The following is a 9,773-nucleotide window of genomic DNA, read 5'->3' on the forward strand; positions in this document are numbered from 1 at the left end:
GAGAGAGAGGAAAGAGAGAGAGAGAGGAGAGAGGGTGAGAGAGAGAGGAAAGAGAGAGAGGAGAGAGGGTGAGAGAGAGAGAGGAAAGAGAGAGAGAGGAGAGAGAGAAGAGAGAGGGTGAGAGAGAGAGAGAGGAGAGAGAGAGGAGAGAGGGTGTGAGAGAGAGAGGAAAGAGAGAGGAGAGAGAGAAAAGAGAGAAAGAGAGAGATTGTGATGTTTATATGGCAACTCCACACCGTGAACTGCAAATTTGGTTCCTCGTGTGTAGCGTGGTGGTAGGCTCATTCTCCATGTGTTCAGACACAGCTCTGAGCTTCCGCGATTTACTCGAAGTGCCACAGCCACCACGTTTCTCATGATGCATCCTGTGCACCTCGCATCTGCTGACTTCCTCAGCTGGAATGGATCTTAAGGATTGAATGAGGGACACTCTGGGGTTTTGGTGATGGCTGTCAGGACATGCAAAAGCCAGGGAGCAGTCTGCTTTGATCTCAGTATCCAGCAATGGAGTCTGGTCTGGTTTGAGGAGGCGTTTGTTTGGGTACCTAGAATGGCATCTTCCCCCCTCTTCTCTATTCTTAAGGACACTGGCCTGCCATATTATTATTATTATTCTTTTTGAGGCAGGGTCTTTCTATATAGCCCAGGCTGTCCTAGAACTCACTCTGTAGACCAGGCTGGCCTCAAACTCACAGAGATCCTTCTGCCTCTGCCTCCCATGTACTGGGATTAAAGACGTGCGCCACCACATCCATGAAGTATCTTGAGGGCACACTGGCCTCAGAAGCAAGTACATCTTGCTTTCTAATGGGTAGTGTTAGTGGGCTGCTTCCAGCCATGGGGAAGGGGGAGTCAGTCTAGAGAGGGACTGAACCTGGGCTCAGTGAGCGAGGGACTGCGGCAAGGAGCAGATGGGTGGGATTAACACATTGCTATGTCTGTCTCAGATTGACAGCTTTTAGGTATTTATATAGCTTTCCCCCGCCCAGCACCCAAAGCCAAGGATCAATAAGCAAAACTTACCGCTTCCCTAGCAGTAGAATGAAACGTGCAGTGAGCTGGCCTGAAACTACGCGATCTCTGAGATTGGGAGCCCAGTGAGATGGCATACACACTGGGAAGGCTGAGGCAGGAGGACTGTGAGTTTGAGACTAGCCTGGGCTGTAGAATGAGATGCTGTCTCACTAAACCACACGAGGCAAATGTCCAAGGTTAGGGTACCACTGAACGGTGTGAGGCAAGGCTGTTGGGGAGCAACCATGTAGGGAAGAGGAGCCAACAGTTGTGGTATAAATTCAAAAGGGAAAGCTTCTTTCTTCAGCAAAAGCACAGAACTGAGTCAATAAATTAGGAACATCCTGGATTCTAGCTGGTCATCAAAACTGTTTATAATTGAAAATTTCATAGTGAACTTCATTATTTTGCACAATTAAAACATGGTAGTCAAAATGCCTAATGCTGGGGTGTGGCTCAGTATAGAAAACCTGCCTAGAATCCCCCAGTGAGGGGCTGGGGTGTGGCTCAGTGGTGAAGCCGCTGCCTCCAATCCCCCAGTGATGGGGTGAAGTGTGGCTGGTGACTTGATTCAGTGGTAGAGCACCTGCCTAGAACCCCTAGGTGAGGGGTTTGGGTGTGGCTCAGTGGTAGAGAACCTAACCTGCCTAGAATCTCCCAGTGAGGAGTTGGGAGTATGACTCAGTGGTAGAACACTTGTTTAGTATGTCCTGGATCCAGTAGTCCATCTCTATCCCCAGAGAAAAAAATGCGTATAAAACAAAAAAGAGTTTATATTTGGCCAGCAGAGTGTTCTTTTGTGTGTTTTAAAAGTGATATTCAGTATTAAAAAGTGCAGCAATTTTCTGAAAGAATCCAGGTTTCCAAGTTTAATTTTCCAACTGAAAATTCCGTGACTGGTTACGTGTGAGGGCTTTTATTCGCCACAATGGTCATTTGAATGCAGGTGCAGCAGTCTGCCTCAGGGGAGCACGTGGCTAAAGTCAGCCATAGTCCCCACCACTCCCTGTACCCCCCACACAGGGCCAAGGGTCAGTGGCTGGTTTCCTTTGCTCCAGCTAGGGAAGATATGTCTTCTGGAAACAGAGTGATGTGGGCGTGGGCCATTCTCACAGCCAGGCTTCGTGCCTTCAGGTGGTATCCCTGACCGTCACTGAACCGGACTCGATCAGGTCGCACCTTGGGCTGGACGGACGGCGGCGTCAGCAATCGCAGGGGACCGCTTCCATCTGTGTTTAAGAAGTCTGCAGGCTTTTATCCCAGGCTTTTTCGAACTCAAGAACAATGACAATGGGTTTTTGATCCTACTGCACGTACTGGCTTTGTGGGAGCCTAGGCAGTTTGGATGCTCACCTTACTAGACCTGGATAGAGGTGGGTGGTCCTTGGACTTCCCACAGGTCAGGGAACCCTGATTGCTCTTTGGGCTGATGAGGAGGGGGACTTGATCGGGGGAGGGGGACTTGATGGGGGAGGGGGAGGAAAATGGGGTGGCGAGGAGGAGGCAGAAATGTTTAATAAATAAATAAATAAATTTAATAATAATAAAAAAAGAAGTCTGCAGGCGGCAGGTGGAGAGTAGGTGGTTAGGCCAGTACGGGCTGGGTAGGCAGTCCAGGTTTTGCAAGGAAATCCAGGGGGAGCTGGAGACCTCAGGGTTTGTAAGGTCTGTGTTTACAAATCTTAAAGCGACAGTTTTCCAGTTGGCATCTTTTGTGTTAATAAATCAGCTGCGAATACAGGGTTTAAGGAAGCAGACATTCTGCATGTGTGTGTGTGTGTGTGTGTGTGTGTGTGTGTGTGTTGACACACCATGTGTGGTTTCTCAGGGTAGGGAAAATCTGTCAGCCTTTCTAATGCTGAGTTCACTTTGACTACAATTAAGCTGTGTTTTGAACACATGTGAATTCTGCCTGGTTTTTTTGTTTTTAAGGGGGGGCGTTATCAAGGAAGGGGGCAGATAAAGGGGGTTACTGTTGGGTTTCTTTATGGGCTTCTGATCCTTGGGCTTCTTTGGACCCAAGCCTCGCCACTTCTCCAAACCTCCTGGATGCTGAAGGCTTCTTAGGCTAACCCCTAGGGCCAGAGGGAGAGGCTGCACCCCCAGCCGGTATGTGTCCCTCTATTAGGGCTCACAAAGCCAAATATTTCACCTCCGGTGACAGGTTCCTGCAGCTCCACCTGCATTGGGAAGCTGGTCAGGGCTGTCTGTAGAATGAAGTCCATCCTTGAACCTGCTCTTCCAAACATGCAAATTCAAGGCAAGCAGTTAAAAGCAGGATGAGGGGAGAGCTGGAGCTGGCCGAGCTAGCCCTCCGCGGGGCTGGCCAGCTCCCCTGTAATTTATCTCGATTCTGTCGCGGGTGGGGTGGTGGCCAGACTGGATTTTGATAAAGAGCCTCAGATTTGTCCCTCTCCAGCTCCCGGGACTTGCCACACACTCCATTCAAGCCGAAGCACGTGCACAGTTCCTTGCATAATTCGGAGTTAATCATTTGTACCTCACAGCCACAGAGAGGCCTTCGACTCGGGAGGTGGGGACACAGTTGGCTTCTTAATCGCCTTGTGTATTGTGCAGGTTGAGATAAATGACATTGCCTGTCTGAAATCTACATCTCTGCTTCTGATGCAAAACTGTAATTAATTTGGCGCAGTGTTTCAGAATTGATCGCGGTCACTTGAATTTCTAATTTTTCATCCACTTCAAAGACTCCGTTTTTTTTTCCTCTTCTTCTTCCAGCTCTCTCTTTCCCCTTTCCTTTAAGGACCCTGCTCCCAGTACAAGGAAGCTCAAGACGCTGCAGCTCTCAACGACTCTCTTACGCCTCTTTTTCAATAAGGTGAAAGAGAGGTCAGGGCGCATGGCTCCTGTTTGCCGCTTAGCTTGTATTCAGGTGCATTTTCTGACGTATAGGAAATACCATCAAAACTTATTAAATTATAACTCAGGAGTTTGGTGGCACTCAGGCATTGTAGGGAGCTCAAAAGGCTTCCTTCACGCTCCCTATTCAGTATAAGACAATTAAGCACAATTTAGGCAATAATTACCCTAATTAACTACACACTACCGTTTGTATTCAAGATTATGGCAACGTCGTATCCGTTGGCTTTTTAAATAATGACGAGGTTTCCTAATTCCTCTGTATTGATAGTTGTTGCGTGCGACTCTTTGTTTGGTATATTTTACTGTAAAAATATTTGTCAGGGAAAGATTGAACAATACAAATGAATTTGATTACGCCATTGTCAAAAGCCCCATGTATCACGATCCCTTGTTTTTAATCATTACTGTAAACCTGCAGCCGGAGGGCATAGTTTTAATTTGGGTGTCTTACTAATGAAAAGAAAAAAATAATTGTTTTGCCAGGATTTAATAATAAGCAATAAAATCAGCCAACCACATTTTACCTCCGCATTCAATCTCTTTTTTATTATAAAACATTTTTGTCCTTTTTTTTTTAGATTACAGGCGTAGATACCGAACATTTTACTAATAAATATTTCAGTTTGCTTATGGAGGCTAATGCTGTCATCTGAATATGGAATTATATTTCTTTCATGCTTCATTATCATTTCATAGTAGTAATGACAGAGAGGCGATGGAATATTTACAGGCATTTCAGAAGACATTTATTCACTGCGCTCCCTGAAGGGCACCTGGCCTTAAAGATACATTATCCTTTTTAAAGCTCTGCCCAGAATGCCTGTTCCCAGAACCAGCCAATCAGGATTCCCCCACCCACTTCTGCACTTACCACATTGGTGGTGGCACGACTCTCCCCTTCAACCTGCTCACACTGCAAGGTTTGGGGAGAAGCAGCATGGCCACCCCTCTATGCCATGACCAGTCTGCGAAATCGGCACACAATTCTTGCCTTTGACTTTGGGTCATAGATTTGACTTGGCTAGAGTTTTCTCTGAAATTCGGTTAGTCTCCTAGATGCTTTATTAGTCTCTGGAAGCATCTGTCTTATGAGTTCATACTACTGTTGGCAGTGAACATGGCCAATGTATGCCCATGGGAACTGCTGGCACTGGACATGGCCAATGCCTGCCTCTGGGGACTGTTGGCATTGGACATGGCCAATGCCTGCCTTTGGGAACTATTGGCATTGGACATGGCCAATGCCTGCCTCTGGGGACTGTTGGCACTGGACATGGCCAATGCCTGCCTCTGAGGAGGGAATACAGAACTGACCTGTGGGTACAGGAGTAGCTTGTTGTAGAAAAAATTGCTCTTCTGATAGCTTTGGTGTGGGGGGAAAGGCATCTAAGGAAGTGCTGGCTTTCTTGTGGTCTTTACGGAATAACAGGATGTTTCCACAGGGTACCTGCAGAGCAGGAGTTAGACCAAAGGGAGGGTGGGACTGCAGACTTGGTTAGTCTGCATCCTATCTAAGGGCAGGGGTGAGGTGGGGTGGGGTGGGGTGGGGTGGTGGAGCTCTCCCTGGTTCCCTCCAGTTGAGCCTGGTCTTAGTGTTGTCAGACCTTCTGAGTTTTCAAGAAAAACACCCCCCCCCCGCTGGATTTTCTTGTGAAAACTGATTTTAAAATATTGACAGTTGTTTCAAGTGTGTCAATAACTGTGTGAATCAAATGAGACAGCGGGCTGCAGTGAGGCTCAAGAGGCCAAGCTTCGGCCTCTAGGGGATGGGTACCACAAGGACTTGGTGGAGTGTTTGGGAGATAGCAGGGCAATCCTATAAGATACCACTTTGTCCCCTTCACCAGATTATTCTGCCTACTGCTCCAGGCCTAGCAGTTACTTGGCTGCGAAGCCCCAATTTGTCTATGCACTTTTATAATTGCGCTAGGGAACCATAGAATACTGGGAAACCTCCCCTGGTCTCACGATCATTGTTTAAATCAACCCCCATGTTTTGGGAAGCTGTCTATGGACTGATCACAAATGAGGGACCTGCATTTTGTTTGGGCTGTTGGCTGGCCAGCCATTTGCATCTGTGTCTCCTGCAGTACAGGTCACTTACTGTACTACTTAGTCCTAGCACTGGGGACCTATCAGCTTGAAGAGCCATTCTGAAGGGGCGGAGAGCCTTCCCACCCAAAGTTCAGGGTATGGAACACGGCTTGGGTCTTGCTCACTCTGGGGAGCTAGATTTGCACAGGTGTATGTGAGTAAGATCCATTGAACAGCCCGACGATGTGCAGAGCATGTCTTCTGGAATCTTCTCTATAGCTGCAGCCCAGAGGAGCTAATATTCAAGAGCAGATGGGAGTGAGAATTTCACTGGCAGAGATGTTGGCAGTGACACAGCCAGGGGATGTTTGCTTTCCTTTCGCTCATGTGACAGGGCAGGGCAGACACTGGAGATGTAGCCCCTGGGTGAGTGGTAAGTGGGGTTTGAAATGTATGGCAGCAGCCATGGAGACAGGTCTCCGAGTTCTTGCTGGTGCCTGGCAGGTGCACTGGCTATCTGTTGTGATTGTGTTACTCGTGAGGACACAGTTCCCAACTCAGTCCCTTGGACAGCCCAGCAACCAGAACCCAGCAGAAGCTTGACCATAAATGCTTTGTCTGGGAAGAGTGAGAACACCAGGTCAGTTTTGTCTGAACATCTCTGCTTAGGTTCTGTAGGCAGCACTAAAGCTGGGACTTTTGGATCTAGAAGAGGAGATGAATCAGCCATCATGAGTTTTGGGAAAAATAAAAACCAAACAAACACAAAGAGCAGACCATTACCTCCTCCCCTATTCCTGTTCCAAGCGCATTCTGGGATCACGAAGACACTCATCAAGCATTCTATGGGGTCTGGTCTCTTTTATGAGGGTCTTATGCAGTCCAGGCTGGCCTTGAACTTAGGATCATCCTGTCTCAGTCAATTGAATGCTGGGATTACAAGGGTGTACCGTTACCTCAAAGGCTCTGGACACTCGTGGTCCTTGATGATCCCTCCTGAACACACCTCTAGCCCGAGATGACGTTCCCAAGTTTAAGCTCTTCCACAGAGCTCCAGAACCCTGGGTTTGTATCTACTCAGGAGCAATGGCTCTTGTTTCCCTCTAAAGCTGATGGCTTTGCACTTGGAGTGAGGAGCAGGGTGTTTGGGGGAGAGGTCAGATGCAGGGGTAGAGGATTCATGCGTATGGTCTTGCATAGGGAGCTGTTTTGGGACACATCTCTCTGGTCATCTTTTGATTCTTCCTTGAGTAGTTTCACAAGGACACCGTGTATACAGCTGTCACATGAAATACTAGGTGGCTCCTTAAATTTGAATTTCAGATAATGAATAGGATTTTTAGTATAAATGTCTCAAACGTGCAAGGGGCATACTAATGCTAAAACATTCTTAGTATATTATCTTGTTGCTTCATATAGCAAATTATCTTTTTAGTATCAATATGTCCAAAGCGCATTTGTGACATATTTATACTAAAAGCTATTCATGGTTGCATTAGCTACTTTTCTTGTCACAGTCCCAAAACACCTGGTGAAAGCAGCTTAGGAGAGGAGAAGTATATTTTGGCACATGGGAGAAGGCGACAGTTGAAGTGGGTTAGCGCACAGTGGTAGGAGCTTGGGTATGACTTCTCACCTCTCGATGGACTAGGAGACAGAGAGCTGAGGCCAGGAGCAGAGACAGATATTTCCTTTAAGGCTTGTCCCCGGGGGCTCACTTCTGCTGACTGAGCCCCAGGCCCAGAGTTCATAACTTCCAAACAGTCCCATCAGGAAGGGGCAGGTTAAGTCCACGAGGGACATGTCATATGTAAAGCATAACACATATCTATCTGATATTTGGATTTAATGAGCATCCTGGACTTCTAGTGGTGAAATCTTATGACCTGTGATCATCACCCCAAGACTTTTGGGAAGGTTATTAGGCTCCGTGAGGGAGAGACATGTCTTTGTATGCTCTGCGGCTGTCAGTTTAGCATCAAGATGGAAGTCAGGCTGACATTTAACCGAACCTCCCCCAAACACTTATTACACTGGTCTATGCGAAGAATCCGATTTTTATGAGCCGAATCCTATGGATGTATGGATTGCTGCTCCATACATCCTTACCATTTAAAAATATTTTGATTTTTGTCTATGTGTCTGTGTATGTTTGTGTATGGTTCTGCAGATGTGAATACAGATACCTGCAGAGGCTGGAGCAGAACACTGGATCCCTTGGAGCTGAAGTTGCAGGTGGTTGTGAGCTGCCTAACGTGGGTGCTGGGGACCAAACTCAGATTCTCTGCAAGATCAGTGCATACCCTTCCCCTGATGCACCATTTCTCCAGCCCCTCCATGCTTGTGGGATAAAACAAGGTATCTGTAGGATGCCTCTGTTGACGGGGACCCAGGAGCCACAGAGATCTCGGGCACTGGACTTGCTTCCCCAGGACCCAGGTAGGACTCTGTCAAGGGTTTTGAAGTCTGTTCAGTTTCCCAAGGGAATTAACTGGCAGAGGAGAATAACAGCCAGACCTGCTACCATGGGAGGGGCCTTCTTCTTCTTTTGTCCACTCACCCCTTGCCTCTGCATCACAGGCCCTTGGCCCCTGCTCCTTTTAGTGTAAGTTAAATGGGAAGGTTGGGTGTGTGGGTGGGCACATTGACCTTAGCAAACTGTTCCTGCCCATCTCAGTCAGTGCTCTGTTGCCGTGAAGAGACACCACGACCATGGCAACTCTTATAAAGGCAAACATTTAATTGGGGTTAGCGTACAGTTGCAGTCCGTTATCATCATGGAGGGGAGCAGGGTGGCAGCAGGCAAGCTTGGAGCTGGAGTAATGTCTGAGAGCTACGTTGTGATGCACAGGCAGTGGGCAGAAAGACTGGGCCTGGCTTGGGCTTTTGAAATCTCAGAGCCCACCCCCAGTGGCACACTGTGTAACCTTTCTCAAGTGGGGCCATACTCTGACGATTGCTGCCTCTTGTATTTTTCTGCGCACACTGTGTTTGTTGTGAGTGTGCATTCTTCTTAGTTACATTTTGATTTGTTTTGAGTGTGTGTGTGCGCGCGCGCGCGCGTGCACGCATGTGCACCATGGCACTTGCGTGGAGGTCAGAGGACAACTTGCAGGAGGCTGTCCTTTCCTTCTACCATAGCTTCTGAGGCTCGAACTCGGATAGTCAGGGTTCCCTCTCATCCATCTTGCCTACACACCCCTGTTTTATTTTTGGAAGATTAACCATAGGATAAAGTGATAAAAAAAAATGGACTGAGATCTAGAGACATACGGTTAATGAGGACACCAAAAAGCAGGGTTTTTTTTTTTCTTTTAACTTATTTTTCCACTTTTCACCTCCTTCCTCGCTTCCTTCCCTTCTTCCTTCCTTCTTTCCTCTCCTCCTTCTGACAGGCTGTCACTATAGTGCAGGTTAGCCTGGAACCCCGATCCTCCTGCCCCAGCCTCCTGGATGTTCGGATTTCAGGTGTGGGCCCTCACACCCGCTGCTAGGAACGCAGTCTTTTCTTTCTTTTCAGAATTAGCCTACAAGGTGAGAGATGGTCTTATGGAATTTTCGTGCATATTTTCCCCTATCCCTTCCTGTCTCTCTCCCTGCCCCAGTGTTTCCCTTCCATTTTAATATCTCCCGTTCTGCTGTCTTCCATACCCACTTTTTCTAAAGTCTCTTTTAAGGACTATATTCTCGTGTGTGTGTGTGTGTGTGTGTGTGTGTTTGTGTTGGACAAAGCGAATGCCTAATGTCTTCCTAGACGGCTTTCTACTTTATTTATTGAGGGTCTCTCAGCACACCTAAAGTTTGCCAGTTCCAGCTGGTTCAGCTAGCTCGGCCCACAGACC

The sequence above is a fragment of the Alexandromys fortis genome, unplaced genomic scaffold, assembly GCF_014885135.2.
Source record: "Alexandromys fortis isolate MF-2015 unplaced genomic scaffold, M_Fortis_MF-2015_v1.1 scaffold_198, whole genome shotgun sequence".
In the NCBI taxonomy this organism is placed as follows: domain Eukaryota; kingdom Metazoa; phylum Chordata; class Mammalia; order Rodentia; family Cricetidae; genus Alexandromys; species Alexandromys fortis.